Here is a 22,840-nt window from a genome sequence, read left to right on the forward strand (position 1 = left end):
TGTAGCATCTCTGGAGCTGGAGAATCACCAGAAAGCTGCCATACTGTCAGTAAATACAATAGAGGAGAAGGCATGTTAATCTTCTTGTATTGCTTTTAGAAAGTCAACTCCAATTATGAGTGGCGCCATTTCCATACCCTGCAGGGACACAACTTCCAGACTTTCAGACATATCATTCAGTACACTGCTGGATGTATGATGGGATATGCCAATATAAATAATTAACCACTGACTCCAAGTTGGTATGGTATAAATTAAATGTTTTAATGGTGTTGTTCAGGTGGTTCTGTGATCCTGGAGAGTCCTGTCCTTCCGGTTAAAGAGGGAGACGTTGTGACTCTGCGCTGTAGAAAAAAGGAAACTTCCTTTGACCTCAAAGCTGATTTCTATAAAGATGGCCTCCTCATCAGAGACAGCTCCTCAGTAGAGATGACCATCCACAGTGTTACCAAGTCTGATGAAGGACTCTACAAGTGCAGAATCTCTGGAGCTGGAGAATCAGCAGAGGGCCAACTCACTGTGATAAACAACATTTCCATGAAACAAAATGAAGAAGGTATTTTGATTATTATTTCAAGCCTCACCATTTAGTGGCAGCACCGGGCAGAATTTAGTTTATTTTTAGTTTATTTGCATCAGTGGCCTTATTTCAAAAGTGCAGATAGGGCTGGACGATATGGCCAAAAATGTTATCATGAGAAAAAGTTTCATATCTTTAGATTTTCCTGAATGAAAGTTGAAATTTGATGATTAATTGTAGTAAACTCTTCTTTAGGGTCAGCACTTAAGGCCAAACAGTGGATCACTTCACAAATCAGAGGTAGAACATTAAAACCATTTCTGATAAAAATCTTTGTCAACAAATATGCATGAATAAAATTAAGTAAAAGAAAATTTTCAGACCTTTTTCCTCAACAAAATGGACATCTTAGTAAAAAAAAAATGAAGTCCTAATTTGTGTATGATTCAAGTGAATAAAATCAGACATGTATTGAATATTTATTGAACATTGGTTATATTGTTATTGAAAAAAATATATCGCAATAATTATTGTTATTGTTTTATTGTCCAGGCCTAAGCGCAGGTGAAGTTGACCACTTATCCATTAACAACATACGCATTACCATTTGGATGTGATAGTACATAAGATATTTACCAAGCCTACTGCAAATTACTATCAGAGATGCAACATTTTTCATCCGTCATACAACTGTTTTACTGCATTGTAACTACAACACAACTGATAGAACCAAAATAATTCACATTGCAAGCTTTGACCTCCAATGTTACAACATTCTGACAACACAATAAAAAAAATATCTAACTTGAACATCAACACATGCAAATAATAATAATACTAATATCATGTATTGCATGTCAAAATGGGGATGACTGATTAAGTGGTGAAACAAAAAATGCAAATGCTTCCATACAGGCATTACGCAATTAAGTAATTAACACCCTACCATTCCTTATGACCTGTATAAAAATACTGTGCAGGCCAAGTTCTTACACAATTTAGGAGCAACGTGTTTGACCGCGCTTTCCACTGCCATAATCCACCAAACACCAAAAGGGGTAATATCCTGCAAGAATAGTGACCCTCCTTCCAGTTGACAGACTAAAGAGCACTGAAATTACACTTCATCTTGCAAATGTGTATGTTACCTCATACCCCTCATTCTGTATTTCTAAAGTATGTAATGTTGTTCAGCAGGTTCTGTGATCCTGGAGACTCCTGTTCTTCCTGTGATGGAGGGAGATGCTGTGACTCTGCACTGCAGGAACAAGACTTTGTCCACTAACGTCACAGCTGACTTCTATAAAAATGGCCTCTTTATTGGGAGCAGCTCTACAGGAAACATGACCATCCACTATGTCTACAAGTCTCATGAAGGACTCTACAAATGTAATATCTCAGGAGCTGGAGAATCACGAGAGAGCTGGCTGGCTGTCAGAGGTGAGACCCAAACGTCTTCCAAAATGAAAGCTCTGTGTTTAATGGTAGGCGTTATGTATATTTAAAATAAGAAGTGGTTTCACCTGAATGTAATTCAGTTGCAGTTCCAGGTTTGTTTCAGATTGTTTTGTTTTTGGTAAGTTGCAAAGTACAAATTACTATTAAAAATTAACAGCTTGGATACTGTTGGAACCATGTTATATCATTTCTGTTGACTTTGCAGCTCTTCACGGAGAGACTTGTCCCTGTCCACACCAGTTCTTTCTTCTTCTCCTCCTCCTGAGGACTGTTTTCACCATTGTGATGGTGCCTCTGCTGCTGCTGCTGGTGGGACTGCTTCACTGTGGGAAACTCAGAGTTACACAAAAACAACAAATGGCCTACTGAAATTAAGGAAACAGCAAGGGACACAAAGTATACTGGTTTTATTACTTTTACTTACATTGTGTGTGTGTTGATTTTAAGGAACACAAAAAATGCTATATCAAGATAAAATTGCTTATAAAGTAAAAGTTAATTACATGATTTTAAAGTTCTTTTCACAGTTACAGCTGTCTGTGTTTGCTGGCCGTTGTTACTGACTAGCACAAGAAAACCACAGAGCTGATGGACAGACACAGGGTCTATTTTCATAAGACCTGCTTCGTCAGTGTGCATCATGTCTCGATTTTACTTAGCTTCTACAGATGCAGCTGATCGTTTGAGCTTCTCAGACACAAAAGTTTAAGAGCTTCTAAATGGCTTTGAGAGTTTTATAGAGAAACGTAGAGGATGACAACCGTGTTGTACTCTGTTAGCTTAAATAAGCCAAAATGACATGTTCATTACAATTTCACCTTTTCAACATTCTCTCCTGGAGAAGTATTACGACATTTCGTTCAGCACAATACTGTTTTCTCCTTCCTTTGTTGTGTAATAGATGATCAACATATCTCCTGTTTGATTATTTTTGACTTAACTTGACTATGGAAGGCAAAATGTTGTAAATTAGATTCCTTTTTTATCTGTGGTAAGTGTTGATAACCACCGCCTCTCTGTCCCTCTTTTCAGCCACTCCACCAGGCCAGCATTATTCTTCTGCTCTCTACCAGATGACTTCTCTCCAGTCATTACAGATCCTTCCACTCCCATCTGCCTTGCAATCAACTCATTTGCCTCACCTCCCACCGTGTACTATCTGCTATGTTCCTGTCTTGTGAGTTTTTACTTTCAAGCTTCTGTGACCCGGCTGTTTTGGTCTTTAAACCACTTGAGTCATCCTGCTCACCTTGGCCTTTCCGAAACTAGACGCTCGCCACTTCAACTGCGTCACGGAGTGAACTCTTGTTGGAGTCACTTTCAGATGAAATTCCCTCTCCCCCAGGCTAACTGGGATCTGACTTTACCACTGCACTCAGTGTTATAATATGTCAAATAATATATCAACAGTTGTATTAAAATTCAGTATTGATGTTGAGGAAAACTGTTAATTTTTGCAATAGCGAAACTGATACCATTTTGTCATTTCCTTTGTGTTTGTGTTGAATATTTCTTGAACATTGCTTTAGATATTTATGAAAAAGAAATATTTTCATTTATGAAAATATTGAAACTCTTTATCTTACATAAATATTACATTTCAAAAATAATTCATACATTATATTGAAGCATTAAATAGGCCTAGTCTGAAGAATTTAAAACAGTTAAGATGTATAAAGACTAAACTATTTTTCTTTAATGTTCATGTCATTGTGTTTTTATCATGAACACAAAAAACTACCCATACAAATACATGCAATTTAAACACCGTGGGGTTTAGAGAAACATAATATCTCGTCTTCTTCAGTGAGGCGTCTCTGCTCTCAGTAACCTGCAAGACACCCGAAAATAGACATTGAATGTATCTGTGAGAAAATAAAGGACAACATTTATAACAGTACTTGAGTCCTCTGAGTAGCAGCCTGGCCTCAATGTGAATTAATAAAACACAGACCACCTGATCACTTTCCCACACAACAAACGAGAATGCAAGGCTGCTTAAAGTACTTGATGTCCTGCTAATAATAAATTTAACATGTGAACTGTTGTGTGGTATCATGGTGGACTAAGCTGCTACATAGTGAGCTCAGTTGTCCATCTATCTTTTTCTGTCTCTGGGTTTCTGTCTTGTTTCTTGTGGTTTGAGATGCTAACGAAGAAGATTTAACCATCAAGGCCAAAAGCTCCTGAAACAGACACAGTCTGATACAATTTAAACATGAACAGTCAACTTTTAGAAATATTCTGTAAATGTCATATTAGTCATTCAGTGGTTCACTTACCAAAGTAATTTTGCCACTATGTTGCCACTGAAACATAATAAAAATAAAACAAAAAAAGACACAGAAAGACAATTTACAAAAAAACCCTGACACAACATGAATTAAGTTGCATCCAATGTAAATTAGATTTATTAAAATCTATAAATTTAAATATGACCATATCAGTGACATTATGTTGCATTATTTTAATACACTTGTTTTAGCCAGAATGTTTTGTTTGTGGTTCTCTGGACCTTAGACTTTCTTAACAACTTGAAGTGCCAATAATTTTATCTATTATATATCTATATATCTATCTATCTATAATATATTTTTATAATTTGTTGTTGTCTCATGAACCCCAGTTGTAAAAAAGATGGATAAATGCAATGAATTGTACTGAATTAAACTGTATATGAGAAACAACTTTTTGTTTCTCTGCGTATGGAAATACCAGGGGAAATGACAATAAAGTTTATCTATCTCTGTCTATCTTATCTATCTATCTGTATGCTTCCCAAATAAGTGTATGTACATGTACACAATACATCGTAGAGGTACGATTCACAATGCACACATTCATCACTCTCTCATAATAAAGTTGTCCTTGGTTGTTACAAGCTTTATACATACATATACATATTTATACATGCTTTTTTGTCTTTGTTAGCCTGTCCCTGAAGGCATAGCACTGCAGGTGGGTGGTACAGTCCAAATGCCATCCCCGCCTGTATTCGTCATGCACCAATCTGTATAATTGTGCCTGATGTAGCCATAGCTTAAACTCTTTCTTCCTCTAGCTGCGACTGCCGCAAGCACTCTAGTCTAAACCACGGACGCTCACAGTTGCTGACACGTCACTCACGTCATGTATAATGATGTCACACCAAATGTGCAATATTTCTGTTTTTGTATTCCTTTTAATGGCCAGGATAACTTACATCTAAAAGTTATAAACACCAGTATGAGAATGTTTTACACCTCAGCAGACAGCTAGCTGGAACACCCACATCCTGTATGTGAAAACAACCACTGCAGCTACACAGTCAGCAACAGGAACTAATGCATGAGAAGGGCAGGAGCTGAAAAAGTAGAGACAGCGCTGGATGTGAGAGATGTGACCCAGGACCAGTTCATCATAGTTTATAATAAGACAGCGCAGTGAGGACAGGTTGCAAACAACCTGTCTATACTTCTATATCTTCATCATCATTGATCATGTGTAAAATTACCAGGAGAAGGTCACCTGGAGAATTTAAAATAACTAAGCCGTAAGAAAACAGATAATGGAGTATTGCTAAGATGGGCATGTATTCACAGTTGATGTAATTTCTGTGGCTCTGTTTGAGAAACTGCTTAGAAAATATTTTGCTATTAAGGGAAAGCTTTCTTTATCTATCCTCATAGTAGTAATAATCAGAGTTGAGTGGGCAGGTGGGCTTTTTACAATCATTTTGAAAATAAAATCTTGTACTCAGCCACAATAAGTGATGAAGAGTCAAATACGGAGTATCATGGCGGACGCAGGATCACCTCCTTGACAGCGGATGTGACATTAAAAAGCTTCAACCGTGTAAATGTATTCAATACAGGAAAGGAGCTCACTTAGAGTTAGTTGAGGGAGTTAATTTGACTGTTACAGTGCTGAATGGAGTGTTTTGGAAGGTAGATAATTACAGTCTGTAGTCTGAGCTGCTTAAAATTATGGTTTGAATCAGTTTTTTGGCGTGGAAGCAAAAACTTATGTTGGAAGGAGTTTAGTGTTCCTCACCTATTTGTAGAGAAGACCAAGACTGGAAGGAGGAAGGACAGGTTGGGGAACCTGTTTGAAAAAAAAAAATCAAACAAACAAATAAACAAAACCAACATTAGTTAATGGTGTGATGGCCAGCAGGAATCACCAGCTTATTGGCATTTCTTTTTCTACCTTAAGCCTAACTTGATTGTGTTTTGTCACAGTCGTCACATTCTACCATTAAGAGCCCACTTCTAGCAAACTTTGTGCCAGTAATGTAAGTTGTTTCCTGTTTATTCTCTGTACCTGTGATGACTGTTTGATGACTTCTACAAAGCAGTGATCCCACCAAAGGCAGCAGAGCCATCAGGAAAACATTGACACCAACACAGATCAGCAGAGAGAGCTGAGGGAAATGAGGGGGGAGGCTGATGAGTTGCTGGAGAGATAATGGCAGTGCTGCTTTAAGTCAAGTCATTTTTTTTCATAAAGCCCAACATCACAAACCAGCAATCTGCACAAAATACAACTCCCTCTGTTCTCAGAGCCTCAAACATCATTTTAAGCTTCCACATTTAACTATTTTCAGTGTAACTCATACTCAGCTAGACTGCTGAGTAGTCTAGTCAGATATGTGTGTAATCTGTTGGCATTTGTAATACTTCTTTTGAGTTTTAAAATGTGGAACTTCACAAAGATAAGGGTATTATCAGAAAAAAACTGGAAAAGAATAGAACAAATACTGTTGAAACACTGCTGTGTCTCACCTCTCACAGTCAGCCAGCTCTCTGCTGATTCTCCAGCTCCAGAGACGCTGCACTTGTGGAGTCCTTCATTAGACCTGGAAACACTGTGGATGGTCATGTTTCCTGTAGAGCTGCTCTCCATCCTGCTTCGTTCTGCAGCACAAAAACACATTGTCTCCCTCCGTCACAGGAAGGATTGGACTCTCCAGGATCACTGAACCAGCTGAAAAACATGTTTCACAAAAATTAATTACGTTAAAGAAGATGTAACATTGTGTTAAGAACTGTTTTTTTTGTTGAAAATATAAACATGCAAATCTTATGGAAAGTAGGTTAACTTCATGTGTATGGAAATCACTGTATTTGTTTGTATCCATCATTTTATGCACCATTAGCAAATTTCTTCACCAAAAAGACAACAGGTAAACACAGCACCCCGTTTATTCTAATGATGATACTTTGTCAAAAAAATGTTGATAGAGGAAAACATGAACAGAATTGAAATTTGGTTATTCTTCATCTTACTTCGATTTGGGGGATCATCATGCATCAGTTTGAAAAGCTCTGCCATGTGGGGATCAAAGCCCACCAACAACTTAACAAGTAAAGTCTTATTAAGCACATCAGGTCATGCTCAGTTCTGCCAACACAACGTTTTTACAACAGTAGGTAGGGTACTATTTACTTCCAAACCTGATGCCATTGATACTTAATAATATTGCATATGACTATATGTAATATACTGGATAGTTAAAGATATTAATCTTTGTTGTTTGACTGTTGACAGTGTTGCTTTTCTTCCTTCTAATTTCACACCAGTATTCTCCACTGTCAGGTGCTGGAAAGGCATTTTTAATTTGACAGGGTCCTGTTGATGTCGACCAGCTAGAAGCACATGTTATAACAGATCCTTTGGTCTTCCTCATCCAGTCAATCCCTCCAGCCCCTCACAGCTGATAACAATGGACTCGTATTCAAAGTGCTGCTGTCTGTTTGGAACAACCTGAGGGAAACTAACATCTGAGACAGAGACACAAAGAATAAGATGTGTTAAAACAAATATTTAAATGAACAAAATCATTTTAAATCCAAGATAGTTTATTGACATTTTATTGGACATCATATTGTTTTCAGGCCAGTAGTTAGTAGTTAGTAATAGTTTGTTACATTTAAGTCAAAAAGTAAGTAAATTAGTCTGATATCACACCATTTACACATATTTATTTCAGCCAAGTAGTCACTCTAACGGAGATCCTCCAAGAGCCGAGAGGAGTGTGCAAAGGATGCTTGCATATATGAGATGTAATCGAACTGGGCCATCGTGAACAATGAGAATCCATCAATCAATTTGGTCTTTTCCCAGATATAATAACATATATCATATCTATATATGTATATCTATCTATCTATATCTATACATATATCTATATAGATATATAATCTATCTATCTATATATATATATATATATATGAATATATATATATATATATGTAATTTCTTTATGGCCATGACAAAACAGGGAATAAGGCAGCGTAAAGATCAAAACGTGGTGATTTAACAAGAAGGTGAACTAAACATAACTGTTTAAAATATGAGGTGTGTTTGTCAGTGCTGTAAGTGAACCAAAACATAATGTGGCTTACGGAGAGGTCAAGCCACGGTTGGCGGCTGAGTGGCAGCGAAGAGAATGGAGTTTTAACTCTACAGGCTCAAAGGCCCCGGGTGTGCCGGATCTGCAGTCACCTCAACAGAGAACAACAAAGATAGTTAACCACACGGGGGCCATCACGTAGGCTTATTCAGTATTGTGTGAACTCTCATTAGCATGGCCCTAAATGTCACTGTCATTCAGGTTTGTTAGTTCGCACCCAGAAACACTGAATGCCTCATTGAATAAAATTATTTTTATCCCCCAGAGCAACTGAGGCCTGAAAGACGGTTAGAATGCTTTGAACTGCTGTGGCCTCTTGTGCACAGGAAAAGGAAGCACTACACCTTCACATACATCATATTTAGCTTGTTTTCAGCCTGAAGTTCAGACAGTCAGGGGCAAGACAACATGGAGGTCACAGAGCTTTGCATCAAAATATGTGAGTCTGCCTAATTTTTTTACTCTAAAATTAAAATAATTCTAAAAGAAAATGAAATAGAAAGAACTGATTTTTTAAAACCAGCATGCAACTACTCATTGTGTAGGCCAAGTCAACAATACATATTACAGTAAGGCTTATGGTCTACATTTTTATTTGTTATTTGATTTTGTTATTTTTTGTCTGAATGAAAAAAAATGTTGCACACTGAAAAATTAATATTGACACACTTGTCTTTAAGGTTGATAATATGATACATAATTACTGTTTATTGGTTTTTAGTAAATAAAGACATCTCTGTGTGATACACTGCTTTCTTTTGTCTCTCCAGTGGTGAATGTGTTGTTGCTGCTCACTGCTCAAGTTCAGGATAGTTACTGTGCTCAGGAAGCTGGTGAGTAGAGGTTTGTTAATTAAGTGTATTAACATAAGCAAATCATTTCTTAAAACTAAAATTATAATGCTCAGGCATAATTATTATTAGTAGTAGTATTATAAAATGCATAATATTAGCAGTTCTTGCACTTGCACTGTATTTGACATCTTAATTGATACTTTAAGAGTTAGTGAGATGTCAGAGTTACCAGGGCGCTTCTTTATGTTAGTAATATGTTTATAGGTTTTCCTAAAGTGTGGATATTAAAGAGATCTTCTACTTTTATTTGTGTTTTTTATTTTTTTGGCACAGATGCAGATTTTCCTCATATTGATCCAAACAGACTGCAGTTCTTTGAATATGAAACCATCTCAATCAATTGTGCGGGATTTCATGGCACGACTGAATGGAGAGTGATGAAAAAGATTCCCTCAAATTCCACCCGATGGGCGACATCAACAAGATCCTTGAACATTAAACCAGCCTATGCTTCACACAGTGGAGAGTACCGGTGTGAAAATGGAGAGGGTGAGAGAAGCAACGCTCTCAACATCACAGTAACTGGTATGTTTAACTCATATTATCAATATTATTTCAAAAAGAGATTTTTTTGGCAAACTTAGTTTTAGTTAGTTTGATTCACTGCAAATGGCATATTGAAAATATTTACATAATTAGTAAATGCATAAAGTTTATAATGCTAGACATGTTGTGTTGGTGCTGCTGCTCACCTTATTTTCTGCCCAGAATAGATACAGGGACCGCCTGGCTGCGCGCACGGCTCCACAGCCTGTCTCAATAAGTTGACCCTGCTGGTTCAATTTGGGTGAAGTTCACTAACTGATCACTGTTTTACTGCATGAATGATATCTGCTTTTCTTTTTCGTTGTTCAGCTGGTGATGTGATTCTGGAGAGTCCTGCTCTCCCTGTGATGGACCAACAGAATGTCACACTGCGCTGTAGAAAAAAGGCAACATCCACCAAACTCCCAGCTGATTTCTATAAAGATGGCCACTTCAGTGGGACTGGATATACAAGCGAGATGACCATTCACAATGTTTCCAAGTCCAGTGAAGGTTTTTACAAGTGTGCAATATCTGGATTAAAAGGAGAATCTCCAGAGAGCTGGCTGGCTGTCAGAGGTGACACAGAACAATGTAATCATACAGTAAATATATTATTTATATTGGGACATTATATTGGGATTTCTTTTGGGACTTGTTTCTCCAACATTGCCTATGAGAGCTTTAATCGACCAGACAGTGCAACATTATGAAATACAGACAGGGAATTGATTTATTTTGCTTAATGAGAATTATTGCATGAATATTACAATTTACATTGTCAAAGATTTCTGCACTGTTAGAAACATAGCAGAGGATTGGCAGAAAGAGTATAGTGGAAACAAACTTGTAATTTCCATATAGAATTACAAAACAAAATTCTAAATATAAAAGTGAAAAAACATAAAATATTTACAACATATCATAAATAAAATATTTTCTTTCACCTTGATGGAAAACATCATCTGAAGGACAGATGCAAAGTACAATTTATAAGGAATTAGGAAAATACAACTGCGGTGCTGAGATAATCTGACTGCCCTTAACACTTTTCATCTTTATACACAACTAAAAACATGTCTGTTAAAGTTTTGCGGGCTGGGTCAGATCAGCATTTAAGATAGTAAAATATTCAAGCAAAATATTTGTTTTTTAATGGAATAATCATGACAGTTGGACAATTAGATAAATAAAACACACTCAAATTGTCACCTTTGACTAACAGCAAAGTATCTTGACAGGGCCAACAGAGATCTAGGTAGTCCAAAAAAGGGTGAGCTATCATGTTAGTTTTGCGCCATCATCCAGTTAAAAAAATATCAACCCTGCTCTGCTGCAGTATCAACGGCTTCACAACAGAGGAATTATTTACAGACAGTCATGAGACAGTGGTCAAAGGTAAAAATATGCTGCTTGCATAACGTCTCAACTTTTTGCTTAGCGACTGAGATTGCTAGCTAGATTAGTGGGTATTGTGGATGTCAGTATTAGCATGTTCCTAGGAAACTAGCATTTTAGCTTTTCATCAAATTAATTTGACTGTAGCTGCCTATAATCTTGATGGCTGAAAACACTGATGGCTGTGTTGTTTAAGCTTGTTCTGTGTACGTACATGGTGAGCAATACACAGCCCGCTCTCACTCCCACGTCGTCACATATGGACGCATGATCAAAAACCCTTGGCATCAGTTTGTAACACACTGGGGAGCCCCTTAGCGTCATGTTTCTACGCACTGGGGGAAGCCTTGTAGCATCATTTTTAAAAGCTCAACGAAGGTATAGCATATTTATAGTTGATACCCAGCTTCGTGGTAGGCTACCACTTATCCCGATGGTGATTGTTAGGGTGAGTTCAGCCAGGTAACTAAAAGATGTCCTGGGTATGTTGAACTCGCTTCGTGGTGCAGGCCACAGGTGTGAGGTAATCAAGGTAAAGAAACAGAAAAAGCAAAACCAGACAATGACAGCAAAGGCAGAAAACTTCAGACTAAGACAGGAAACAGAAACACGGGCGGAATAGACGTAGCACTCAGGCAAATGTATGACATGGTACAGACACTGAACCTACCGATCAAAATAAAGAAGAAAATGACATGGACAAGACAGACTGACGAAAACCAGAACAAAAGAAAATGGAAGAGGATGAATAAAACCAACCACAGAAAACATGTCAAATCTAAATAGTAAAGTAACTAGTAAACAGATCTAAGAACGACTACACAGAAGACTACACACTAAGACACTGAACTGAGACAGGTCATGAGACAAAACTGGTAAAAGTAAACAAAGCTGAACATGCCAATGAACATGACAGAACAGAGGAAACACAAGACATGGACCCAACAACCTCCCAAATAATACCCGAAGACCCCAAGCCATGACAAAATCTGTTATCACAAACAAAGAGCATTCACAATAATCACTCAAAATCAGCAGGGGGAGACATGTAGAAACAGCTGTCTCTTGCTGACTGTCCCTTCACTTCCCTGTCTTGTCCCCTCTGTCTGTGGGTTTCTACAATGGCGAGCAAAAATAATTATGGCTGAAAGTTCAATTTACAACAGAGAAAGCAAACTAGGCTAAAAAACAAACTAAGTGACATGTTCTGTCTATCGATCTCCTCCACTCCGTTACAGTACATTGGACAACACTGCAACTGCACACCCACCAGCTAATTTCGCAGACTCATTTCACAGCAAAAACGGCCACTTGCTTAGCTGTGGGGGGCTTAATTTACTGTAATCATACGCCAGTATACAGTGCTATTATTGCCACCCGTTTGATCTGCCGAAATGACTTTCTTAGGGTCAGACTGACTTGCTAGTTAGAAGAAATTCAATAGATTTGGGTTGGGGTTTTTTTTGTTTTTTTGACCCCGTAATGATTCATTGAGCAATTAGTTGTGGTAGACTGAAACATTCAATGCATAAACAGATATAAAAAAATAACCACTGAATATGTGTAAGTATCTAACATAAGATATTTTTATGGTGTTGTTCAGCAGGTTCTGTGATCCTGGAGACTCCTGTTCTTCCTGTGATGGAGGGAGAAGCTGTGACTCTGAGTTGCAGAAACAAAAAGACATCCACAAATATCACTGCAGACTTCTATAAAGATGGGCTCCACATCAGGACCAGTTCCACAGGAGAGATGACCATCCACAGTGTTACCAGGTCTGATGAAGGACTTTACAAGTGCAGCATCTCTGGAGCTGGAGAATCAGCAGAGAGCTGGCTGACTGTCAGAGGTGAGACCCAAACCTGTTCCAAAATGAAAGCCCTGTGTGTGATGTTTGGCTTAAAGTCCATTTAAAATAAGAAGTCTTTTCACCTGAATGTAATTTAGTTGCAGTTCTAGCCAGGTAACTTTAATGATAATTGTTGAATCATTGACAGTGTTGAGTTTATTAACCTTTATTATTATGATTATTGTTTTTGCTGTGTTATATAGTTATATAACACAGCAAAAACATTTACATTTCTTTTATCAACCACCAGTTCCAAAACTACCTCTTAAATTTGCATCTTGTGATAGTTTCACTGCAGCACAAGACTTAAACATGGTGTTCACGTGGTCAGTGTCATTGATTGTTTTGTTTTTGGTAAGTACAAGTACAAATTACTATTAAAAATTAACAGCTTGGATACTGTTGGAACCATGTTATATCATTTCTGTTGACTTTGCAGCTCTTCACGGAGAGACTTGTCCCTGTCCACACCAGTTCTTTCTTCTTCTCCTCCTCCTGAGGACTGTTTTCACCATTGTGATGGTGCCTCTGCTGCTGCTGCTGGTGGGACTGCTTCACTGTGGGAAACTCAGAGTTACACAAAAACAACTAATGGCCTACTGAAATTAAGGAAACAGTGAGGGACACAAAGTATCGCAGAGCTGATGGACAGACACAAGGTCTATTTTCAGAAGGCCTGCTTCGTCAGTGTGTGTCATGTCTCGGTTTTACTTAGATTCTACAGATGCAGCTGATCGTTTGAGCTTCTCAGACACAAACGTTTAACAGCCTCTCAATGGCTTTGTGGACAGAACCAAATACTTACAGAGTTTTATAGAGAAACGAAGAGGATGACAACTGTGTTGGGCTCTGAATGTTATCTTAGCTTAAATAAGCCAAAACGACATGTTCATTACAGATGAGTCTTATTTGACCATTTCACCTTTTTAACATTCTCTCCTGGAGAAGTATTACGACATTTCTTTCTGTACAATGCCTTGTTCTCCTTGCTTAGTTGTGTATTAGATATTCAACATATCTCCTGTTTGATTATGTTTGACTTAACTTGACTATGGAAGGCAAAATGTTGTAAATTAGATTCCTTTTTTTTCTGTGTTAAGTGCTGATAACCACCGCCTCTCTGTCCCTCTCTTCAGCCACTCCCCCAGGCCCTTTCAGCATTATTCTTTTGCTCTCTCTCTCTCTACCAGATGCCTTGAGACTTCTCTTCAGTAATTACAGATCCTTCCACTCCCATCTGCCTTGCAATCACCTCATTCGCCTCACTAAGCCTTCCCCACCGTGAACTGGCTGCTATGTTCCTGTCTTCTGTGACCTGGCTGTTTTGGTCTTTAAACCACTTGAGTCATCCTGCTCACTCTGCTTGCATTTGGGTTCATCCTCTGTTGCCACTCCCCCACACCCACTTGATGCATTTCCTAAATAATGATGCATAATCAACCATATGCATTGTGGGATCTGCTATGTCCCCATCTGCTGTTTTTAATATCAGGTGAATTGAAGGTTTCTGTGGATGATGGATTAAAGCTGGAGGTGGGTGAATGGTTGTACTGTAGAAAAATATTTATACATTCACAGATAATTGTTTTCTTTGTACCATATTTTAGAGAATAACTGTGTGAACTAGTGGGAATAAAATATCAATCAGTAGCTGTGATAGATGAAACTGTCATTCAGAAAAGTGATAAAAAGTAACAATTAGGCATTTTACATGGTTTATGGTGATTGTTTTAATTGTGTAATGTTTATTTACTTTAAAAAAATGATTATTAATTGGTCTCCGTGTACATTTTTGTATAGGCCTATACATACACATCTACAGTCTCCGATGTGTGCAGTTTAAAAAAAAAGAAATTCAACACGTCCCCTTTTTACAAATGTACATAACCTGTTTATATATTTCTTGCAACCACAGAAGCATGTCATTGTGTTTTGACATGAACACACAAAACCACCCATACAAATGCTGCAATTTAAAAACCTTTGGGTTTTTAAAAAAGACCCTAATATGTCCTCCCTTCTTCAGTGAGACGTCTCTGCTCTCAGTGACCTGCAAGACACCCAAAAATAGACACTGAATGTATCTGTGAGAAAATAAAGGACAACATTTATAACAGTACTTGAGTCCTCTGATTAGCAGCCTGACCTCAATGTGAATTAATAAAACACAGACCACCTGATCACTTTCCCACACAACATATGAGAATGCAAGGTTGCTTAAAGTACTTGATGTCCTGCTAATAATAAATTTAACATGAGAACTGTTGTGTGGTATCATGGTGGACTAAGCTGCTACACAGTGAGCTCAGGGCTCCATCTATCTTTTTCTGTCTGTGGGCTTCTCTGTCTTGTTTCTTGTGGTTTTTGTCTGAGATGCTAATGAAGAAAGGCCTAAAGCTCCGGAAACAGACACAGTCTGATACAATTTAAACATGGGTACTTTCAGAAATATTCTGTAAATGTTTGTTCACACTCACTCACCTGAAAGAAGGTCAAGTTCATTCCATTTCTCCTTCCTGGGTTCTGTGATAACAGCATATGTTGCCACTGAAACATAATAAAAATACATCTTACACACAAGTATCAGGTAGATACACAGAAAGACAAAAAATATTTACAAAAATACAAACTGGCACTACATAAATTAAGTTGCTTTCAAAGTAAATTCAATTATTTAAATAAATTCTATAAGTCTATTCATATAAATATTACTATAAAAATATGTGTATTATTTTAATACACTTGTTTCTGTTTCTTAGGACCTCAGAATCTCTTAACATGTCAGTGTTTTTTATATTATTTGGAAACTATTTATAAACATGGTTTCGGAATGATGTATGTTTCTGCTTTACAAAAGGTGTAGTTTTGTGGGCCACAGCTGAAAAAAAGATGAACAAATGCAATAGATTTTCCTAATGTATGCTTTGAAATCCGGGCAGCACGGTGATTAGCACTGTCGCCTCACAGCAAGAAGGTCGTGGGTTCTCTCCGGCTTCCTCTCACCATCCAAAGACATGCAGGCTAGGTTAATTGGTTACCCTAAGTTGTCCTTAGGTGTGAGTGTGAGCGTGGTTGTTCATCTATGTGTGGCCCTGCAATGTACTTTTTTTGTATTTATTTGAATGGCCAGTATAACTTGCATCTAAAAGTTATAAACACCAGTATGAGAATGTTTTACACCTCAGCAGACAGCTAGCTGGAACACCCACATCCTGTATGTGAAAACAACCTTGATTCCTGCATGAGGGTGATTCATCACTAATTCATTACCGGTATGCGTGCCGTTCATCATCACCATCGAAGCATATTGGTAAATGTCATAAACTTCACTTAACTTAAAGATCGGACAAACTCTCATTTTATGTTTTTTTTTATAATGCCTGGTTTTTCTCTACCCACACTTCCCGTATCCATGCACAAAACTGAAACTACTTAAAAGCAGAAGCACCATGGCACATACTGGACTCCAACTGCTACAATGGACATGAATTCACAGTTGATGTAATCATTGTGGATTTGTTTGAGAAACTGTTTAAAAAATATTTTGGTCTTAAAGGAAAAGCTTGCTCTATCTGTCCTCATAGTATTAACAATCTGACTTGGCAAGTGGGCTTTTTATAATAATTTTGGAAATTAAATCTTGCACTCTGCTGCAATAACAAATGAAGAGGAGTCAAATACAGAGTTTTATGGCAGATGAGACACACTAAAACGCTCCGACTGTGTAAAATTTAAACAATGCAGAGAAGGGGCTCACTCAGAGAGAAAGGTTTCATATAGTAACGACCAGCAGGAACCACCAGAACTGGAGCTCATTGGCATTTCTTTTTCTACCTTAAGCCGAACTTGATTGTGTTTTGTCACAGTCGTCACATTCTACCATTAAGAGCCCACTTCTAGCAAACTTTGTGCCAGTAATGTAAGTTGTTTCATGTTTATTCTCTTTACCTGTGATGACTGTTTGATGACTTCTACAAAGCAGTAATCCCACCAAAGGCAGCAGAGCCATCAGGAAAAAACTGACACCAACACAGATCAGCAGAGAGAGCTGAGAGGCAGCAGGGGGAGGCTGATGAGTTGCTGGAGAGATAATGGCAGTGCTGCTTTAAGTCAAGACATTTTGTTTTCATAAAGACCAACATCACAAACCAGCAATCCGTACAAAATACAACTCCCTCTGTGCCCAGAGCCTTAAACATCAGTTTAAGCTTCCACATTTTTGTAACTGCTGAACAGGGCACAGTTAGTTACATGTGTAATCTGTTGGCATTTGTAATACTTCTTTTGAGTTTTAAAACCTGGAACTTCACAAAGATAAGGGCATTATCAGAAAAAAACTGGAAAAGAATAGAACAAATACTGTTGAAACACTGCTGTGTCTCACCTCTCACAGTCAGCCAGCTCTCTGCTGATTCTCCTGCTCCAGAGATGCTGCACTTGTAGAGTCCTTCATTAGACCTGGAAACAGTGTGAATGGTCATGTTTCCTGTAGAGCTGCTCTCCATGAAGTGGCCGTCTTTACAGAATTCAGCGTTGAGGTTGGAGGACGTCTGCTTCGTTCTGCAGCACAAAGTCACATTGTCTCCCTCCATCACAGGAAGGACAGGACTCTCCAGGATCACTGAACCAGCTGAAAAACATATTTCACAAAAATTAATTGCATTAAAAAGAAGAAAGAAAGAATTGTTTTATGTTGTAAATATAAACATGTAAATCTTTCTTTCAGCAATAGAAAGTAGGTTAGCTTCATGTGTATGCAAATCATTATGTTTATTTTTATCCGTCCTTTTCAGCACCATTTGCAAAATAAAGATTTCTTCAACAAAAATGAATTGGGTAAACGCAGCACCCCCGTTTATTCTACAACTTATACTTCAAAAAAATGTTGATAGAGGAAAACATGAACAGAATTGGTATTGATGAAATTTGGTTGTTCTTTGTCTTACTTCAATTTGGTTCATGCTGAACTCCCCCTGGAGAGGCACGGCTCATAGTTTGAAAAGCTCTGCTATATGGGGATCAAAGCCCACCAACAATTTAACAAGTAAAGTCTTACTGAGCACCTCAGGTCATGCTCAGCTCTGCCAACACAACTTTGTTACGACAGTATTTACGGTACTATTTACTTCCAAACCTGATGTCAGTGATACTTAATTATATTGCATAGGACTATTTGTAATATACTGGACAAATAAATATATTGATCTTTGAACTGCAATGTTCACAGACTTTTCACAAATGAATTAGACTAACTTCAGAGGATTATTTTTTTTCAAAGGGTACTTAGTGTTTTACAACTTGGATACCAGTGACAGTGATGTTGACAGCGTTGCTTGTCTTTCCTCCAATTTCACACCAGTATTCTCCACTGTCAGGTCCTGGAAAGGCATTTTTAATTTGACAGGGTCCTGTTGATGTCGACCAGCTAGAAGGACATGTTCTAACAGATCCTTTGGTCTTCCTCATCACTCTCCATCCAGTCAATCCCTCCAGCCCCTCACAGCTGATAACAATGGACTCATATTCAAAGTGCTGCTGTCTGTTTGGAACAACCTGAGGAAAACCTACATCTAAAACACAGACACAATGAATGAGATGTGTTAAATGTATAAATGAACAAAAAAAATTTAAATCCAATATACTTTATTATGCAATAATCAATGGAGATGTATATCATAGGGCTAAATTATTTAGGCAAAAGTTTAAAATTTTTTTACTTTCGCTTTGACAACACATATGCAATGACATAAAAACACACAAATACATAATTAAATGCAGACTGTGGCTCATTTTCAAGTGACATGAAAAAAATAATTTACATACCCTTTGGCTTATTACTGATGTTATTTTCATATACCAGTAGTATTATCACGAGATACAAGTTATCTAAAGAATACAAGTTTAATTTACGGTGTAATTTGTTAAGCTTTTGTAGCCCATGACTGTATTTCTATGGTTCTTATGAATACAGTACATAACAAGTTGGAGATTATGTGATATATATGAAGCATATTTGAGTGTCAAAACATACATCAACTAGTAAAGTCTGACCAATTTTCCGACTACCACTTACCAGCTTTTTGAGCACAAGTGAAGTCAACTTGTGCAACCAGCAGCAACAAGACAGTCAACACTGCAGAGACAAGAGGGCTGTTTACTGCATCAGATGTAACATAATAACATGACATAAATGTAACATGTGAATGGCTGTAATATTTTGTCCATCATTGAAAAGATCTATGAGTTTATCAGTGAGCTGATCACAGCTTTAGATCAACCAGCTTCCAGAGTGAATGCATGCAAAGTCCATTTGCAGTACAACTTTGCAACGTTTCTTATGAACAGTTCACATCACTTTACCTTGTGTTATTTCACAGTGATTTACTTAATATGATACAATATATACTTAATATTCGACAAACTTGATACTCACACAGTCGGATGCAGAGAGCTGTCACCTCCATGTTGTCTTGCTGCTGACTGTTTGAATATCAGACTGAATTTAAAACATTGTGTCAGTCAGAACCTGCTCCTCCTCTTCCTGTTTCTCTGCTGGTGATTAAGGAAGCAGAAGGTTTGGGGTTTCTGAGCATAAACAAAGCAGTTGGCATCCGAGAATCAGATTTTTATAGCGTATGATCTGGCAAACAGGAATGCCAAAGAACAGATGAACAATTTTAGTTTATTATCTTTTATTATTTTTTATTATTAATGTTTATTATTCACCACTATAAGGACATTTTATTAGACACCAGATTGTTTTTAGGCCAGTAGTTAAAAAATAAATACAAAAAAAAAATACATTATCCCCTTTTTAGTTTGGTATATCCAGATATGTTCCCATTTTAAGGCATTTTCCATTAAAATAATGTAAATCAGTTTCATATCACACCATATACACATATTTAATATTTAGCATATTGTTATTATTCACATTTCATTTTGGGTGTCTGTGGCTCAGGGGGTAGAGTGGTTGTCCACTAACCAAGGTAGGTTGAAGTATCCCTGATGAGGGGTCAGTTTGCCCAGTGCTCCTTCTGAACATGGCCTCATTCAACAGCCTGCGCGGACTTAACCGGTGAAAGGGGATGGTTGCAATGTTTTCCAGAGCTGGGCTGGTGTGGCTTTGGAGCAACATCTGCAGATGTTGAATGATTTTCTTTCGGGTGTTTAGAGGTTGTTTTCTCCTGCTCTGCTGACAGCTTAACCACTGAAGCTTCTGATGGGTGGGCCAGAGATTCATCAGGCAGGAAGACGAAGCAGCTCCAGATGAGGTTTTAATGTTTCAGCCTCTAAGCAGCTTAGAGCCAGAAGGCACTCAGGGATCATATCTCTGTTACGACCACTACTTTTAACAATCTGTATTTGGATTACATCTCACATATGCAAGCATCCTATGCTCTGGCACACTCCTCCCGGCTCTCGAAGGCCGCAATCTCCGACTCTGCCACCACCCTTCTGTGGCTAACATCGACAGGCGCTGGAGCCGGCATCGTGCCAGATTCCTGTAGGGAGAGTGCATTGGCTCAACGTGAGATTGACCTGATGTTGTTGAGCAGCTGCACTGCTGAGTGCCATCTCTCCACCAGCACTGGGAGCCACTGGGAGGCTCAAATTGGAGACAGTCACAAGTTCACACAGCTCTTTCCTCAACACCCCATAGGACCATACCTCGGACCCAATCATCGTGGTCTGAGCTGATGAGCGCAGGCTGGAGCTGCAGTTGTTTGTGTGAATGCTGCATGTTCTCTCTGTGTTCATGTGGGTATTAATTCAAAGACCACACAGCTCCGGTAAATTTGCTTGACAGATCTTTCTATGCCAGTTTACCTGTGAGTTAACTTCACCTTTGAGAAACGGTTATTCTTTGGCCGGAGTTTGAGCTCAACCATTAGAGAGGTTATTTTTGCCTCCAGATCACCACTGCCTCTGAGACAAGTTTGTACAACACACACCAAAGACACAGGAAGAGGTTGTGACCTACAGTATAATTATCTGTAGCCCTGTGATGCTCAGACAGTCAGCAGCAGGACATGATGGAGGTTAAAGCTCTCTGCACCAGACTCTGTGAGTAACCCTTCTGTCAATTTATTGTTCATATATATCAGAGACACTTAAAATTGATTTGACAAATGAATGAGTATTTTAATAAGATGTGGTGGCATTTTGTCAAAATATTAGGATCCAAGAACATCTGAATTTCTTTGACATCATCACTATGTGATTATGTTTACAGTTTTATAGAATATAAATATATATATATACATATATATATCAAAGCATGTATATCTGATGAACAACTTCCTTTCTTTGTACCTTCAGTGTTGAAGGTGTTGTTGTTGCTGGCTGCACTGGTTCACCAAAGTTACACTCATAAAGGCAGTAAGTAGGAAATGATTTACCTACAGACACAAAATACCTTACCTTAATATGCCAAATCTTGATCTGTCAATGCTAAACACAAGAATAAGAGTTGCGCATCTCGGTCAACTTGAAAAGTAATCTCTTAATTAGACATATGTGCTCGTTTGATGAATCCTTACGTTTAAAAACCCTTATGCTATTTAAAGAGACAGCAGAAAATACCTGACACTTTTAACTTACTGTCATTTGTATCTATCTCACCTTTAATTGTGTATATTTAAATGATAATAGTTAATTAGTCATTGTTCTCTGTCTGTTTCAGATGCAGCTTTTCTCCGTATTGTCCCAACCAGACTGCAGTTCTTTGAGTATGAGACCATCTCTTTTTTCTGCGAGGGGTTTGATGGTTCGGCTAAATGGAGAGGAGTGAGGAACATTGACGAATTCATTCCAACATGTTCTAACAGCACAGTGACCTCAACACTGATCTGCGTCATTAACAATGCCTTTGTGTCAGACAGCGGAGAATACTGGTGCGATGTTGGAGGAGGAGAGGGAAGCAACACAGTCAACATCACTGTCACTGGTAGGTTTACTGTGACTATATATATAACCACTATATAGATGCAGAGGGAGTATGAAATAATACTTTATAATGTAATGCAGTGTAATACAACAGTATAAACGCCTCCAAACCCATTTATTAAGCTCTTTTGGCTTGGATTTACAAATTGTGTTCAATCTCCAACACATTTGGTGCCCAGCATGTCGGGATGAGGCCAACAATTTTATATATTATCGGTCATATACGGTGGCCCTGAAGGGGTCAACACACTCCTGCTTAAGAAAACAGAAGCAAATTAGAAACGCATCTTCAGCTGACATTTAGAAAAATACTGCAAAGTGAGAAACACAACCATAAACAGAAATGTGCTGTATACAACTACAAAACCCTGGGGTGACAACATAAACTGTTTTCCGGGGAACATGGCGGGGAAACACTTGTTGTTGCCGTGGTTTGTAAGTCATTAAGTCATTGAAGTCGACTACCCATAAATTGGAATATCAGCTTACGTAATTTTGTTTTTTTTGGCCGGGGATTAGACAACAAGCATGTCCCAGACTTGTTCATCATGTGATCTACATCCACAACAATTGAAAGAGCCCCAGTACAGAAGCTTGTAGAATGTAGTATGTGCAAACAAGGCAAACATGCTGTAATTTAAAAATGTATTTCAGCTGGTTCTGTGATCCTGAAGAGTCCTGTCTTTCCTGTGATGGAGGGAGGCAATGTATCTCTGCAATGTGTCAACAAGAAGACTCCTTTGAAATTTAAAGCTGATTTCTATAAAAATGGTCTCCAAATCCTGACTGGCTATTCTGGGAATATGACAATCCACAATGTTTCCAAGACTGATGAAGGTCTCTACAAGTGCAACATCTCTGGAGCTGGAGAGTCACCAGAGAGTTGGCTGGCT

At 38.1% G+C, this 22,840-nt stretch overlaps 1 protein-coding gene across 1 annotated transcript in view; it reads left to right on the plus strand.

Annotated features, from left to right (window-relative positions):
• wdr55 (WD repeat domain 55) overlaps positions 1 to 22,840 on the plus strand; it is a 51,203-nt gene that overhangs the window by 4,023 nt on the left and 24,340 nt on the right. The window lies entirely within an intron of this gene.

The sequence above is a fragment of the Micropterus dolomieu genome, linkage group LG12, assembly GCF_021292245.1.
Source record: "Micropterus dolomieu isolate WLL.071019.BEF.003 ecotype Adirondacks linkage group LG12, ASM2129224v1, whole genome shotgun sequence".
Taxonomy (NCBI): Eukaryota; Metazoa; Chordata; class Actinopteri; order Centrarchiformes; family Centrarchidae; genus Micropterus; species Micropterus dolomieu.